Below are 2316 nucleotides of genomic sequence, written 5' to 3'. Positions count from 1 at the left end.
GATTCACAGCTGCTGGGTGGGTGAGTGGGTGAGTGAGTGAGTGAGTGAGTGAGTGAGTGAGTGATTGATTGATTGATTGATTAATTGATTAATTGATTGATTGAGAGAGAGAGTGTGTGTGTGTGTTGGGGGGGGGGGGGAAATGTGGTGATTGTGGGGGAAAAAAATTGAAAAAGGGGGGAAATGATAAGGCGGAGCCAGGAAGTTACAGGCCGGTCAGTTTGACGTCCTGTGTAGGAAAAGTGATGGAGAGGTTGGTAGGAAGGTACGTAAAGGGGGAAATGGAAGATCTGGGGTGGGTGGATAACAGGCAGCATGGATTCAGGATGGGGTTCTCATGCGAGACCCAGATGGCTGGGCTGTTGGAAGACCTGGTGGAAGCGGTGGACGGGGGGAAGCAGATAGATGCAATCTTTATAGATTTTGAAAAGGCGTTTGATAAGGTCCCCCATAGGAGGTTAATGGAAAAGGTTGAGTTGCTGGTGAGGGATGGAAGGGTGGTAAACTGGGTGGGTGATTTCCTGAGGAATAGAAGACAAAGAGTGAGAGTGGGTGAGGAAAGCTCCGAGGAGGGGGAAGTGACGTCGGGGGTGCCACAGGGGAGTGTGCTGGGGCCTCTGTTGTTCACAATTATGATAAACGATCTGGGGGAGGGCATGAAAGCCAGATGGAGGCTATTTGCAGATGACTGTGTAGTGTATGAGGTTGTGGGGGAAGGGGGATGTTTAACAGAGGACTTGATAAGGTTGGAGCAATGGACGGAGAAAAATGGAATGTCCTTGAATGTTGGTAAGACAAAAGTTGTCAGATTTACAAAGAGGAGGAAAGTCACACGAAATGTATATTACTGGAAGGGGCAGGAGATAAGAGAGGCAGCAGGATATAAGTACCTGGGGGTGACACTGAAAAATGACCTAGGATGGGCGGAGCACATAGAGGGGGTGGTCAGGAGGGGAAGGCAGGCGCTGGGGTTGCTTGGTAGGACCCTGCAGGGAGCTGGGAGGAGGACAAAGGAGAAGGCATACTCCACATTGGTCAGGCCAATGTTGGAGTATGCGGCGGCGGTCTGGGACCCCTACCTGGTGACTGAGGTGAAGGAGCTGGAAGGGGTGCAGCGCAGAGCGGCTAGGTGGGTGATGGGAATGTGGAGAAGGAGGGAGGGGCAGGATGGGAAACTGCATAGCCCAACGGAAATGATTAAGGAGTTGGGGTGGGAAACGTTACAGAGGAGAAGAAGAGTGGAAAGGTTGGTCAGGATGTTCAAGGTGCTGAAGGGGGAAGGGGGATGGGGGCAATTGGGAAGCAAAGTACATAGAGGGGAGTACAGAGGACGAAGAGACCACAGATGTAAGCTCCAGAGGGTGTGGAGGCGGACAGAGAGAGGGCGGAACACCTTCCTGGTGAGGACGGGGAGGGAGTGGAATGGGCTGGGGGAGGAAATGGTGGAGGTCAGGGATGGGAGGGAGCTGAGGAGAAAGCTGATGGAGGGGGGGGGGGAGAGGGGAGTGAGTGGGAGTTCTTGCCACCGGGTGAAAGCCCAATTGCAGGTTAAGTAATAATAAAAATTGAAATTTTTAAAAAAAAATTTTTTTCTGTAGGGTGCAAAATAGTAGTGCCAACGGCACGTGGTGTTCCCAAGCGGTCACCCATCTAAGTACTAACCACGCTCGACGATGCTTAACTTCGGTGATCGGACGAGAACCGGTGTGTTCATCGTGATATGGCCGTTGGCAATGATATAGATGTTTTTTTTTTTTTTGCAGTTTGTATTTGCCACTCGAAATAGCTATACCAGGTGTGATTGTTACAAACAACAGGAGAAATCGTGTAATGAACACTCTTTTACTTCCCCCCCCCCCCCCCCCCCCCCCTCCACTCACACAACACCCACCACCCTCACCATCCCAACCACCAAAGCCCTCTTCAAAATACACTCACACACACACACACACACACAAACCCACACTCTATAACTGATGACCATTACCATCACTTCTTAAAGCCATTAGATAATATTTAACTCAAGAAAGGTATTGTGATATGTTTAAAGAAAGAAAGGTGAAACCTTTAACTTTACCAGCAGGTATTAGTATCACTGAGGTATCTTCTAGGTTGTAGCAGCAGTAGTAGTAATAATAATAAAATTAAATAAGGTAATAAAAAAGAAAAGTTATACATGTGATCAAATCATGAATGTATAAAACTGGAATGAATTTAAATTTTTTTTATTTTTCTTTATAGGCTGTTTTGAAATTGATGAGTAAGTGCCTCTTCTTTTAAATTTTTTAATGCTGAACACTGTTACATAAGAGATAA

At 47.6% G+C, this 2316-nt stretch overlaps 1 non-coding gene across 1 annotated transcript; it reads right to left on the bottom strand.

Moving 5' to 3' along the window:
- Positions 1 to 1613: 1613 nt before the first annotated feature.
- LOC134536376 (5S ribosomal RNA) lies at positions 1614 to 1732 on the bottom strand. Its single transcript, XR_010075790.1, has one exon. It is a non-coding gene; the product is annotated as a 5S ribosomal RNA (ribosomal RNA).
- Positions 1733 to 2316: the final 584 nt, after the last annotated feature.

The sequence above is a fragment of the Bacillus rossius genome, chromosome 10, assembly GCF_032445375.1.
Source record: "Bacillus rossius redtenbacheri isolate Brsri chromosome 10, Brsri_v3, whole genome shotgun sequence".
Lineage (NCBI taxonomy): Eukaryota > Metazoa > Arthropoda > Insecta > Phasmatodea > Bacillidae > Bacillus > Bacillus rossius.
The sequence above is the reverse complement of the archived record's forward strand: the minus strand, read 5'-3'. Positions and strand labels throughout refer to the sequence as shown.